This window comes from Mobula birostris, chromosome 24 (assembly GCF_030028105.1).
Source record: "Mobula birostris isolate sMobBir1 chromosome 24, sMobBir1.hap1, whole genome shotgun sequence".
NCBI classification, from domain to species: Eukaryota; Metazoa; Chordata; class Chondrichthyes; order Myliobatiformes; family Myliobatidae; genus Mobula; species Mobula birostris.
In genome coordinates this window covers 62,637,811-62,638,265 of record NC_092393.1, presented here as the reverse complement: position 1 = coordinate 62,638,265, position 455 = coordinate 62,637,811, and positions in this window count along the sequence as shown.

Sequence of the window (455 nt, the reverse complement as noted above, 5' to 3'; positions counted from 1 at the left end):
TCCAGAACTTCCTTTGTTTCGATTGTGCAGCTTTCAGTTGCTTCCTGTTTCTGACTGCCTGCTCTGTGAGAATCCTTTGTTTCGACAGAGTGCAGCTGTTGACTGTGTGTATGCGCAGGGGCCACAGCGAGAGAGCAGCTGTGAGGCGAGTTCCTGCCCCGAGTGTGGCCCAGGTCGAATCTGCTCAATTCATTCTCACCTGTTTGCAACTAAAACGCCGGCGCGGCGCTGCCCTGGGCAGCGGGCCGATGGACAACTGCTTCTCCTATCCCTTTCACAGGCTCAGGTCACCAGAAAGCATCTCACAGCCCAAAGCAGACGTGTGAGCTCTGACTCTGACTGACAGAGCAGCCATGAGCGCACAGCACGATCCCAGATTGGTGTGCTAGTGACCAACTGGCCCAGGCACAGAGTTACCAGCCATATCTGAAACCAGCACCATAACATTTCCACAC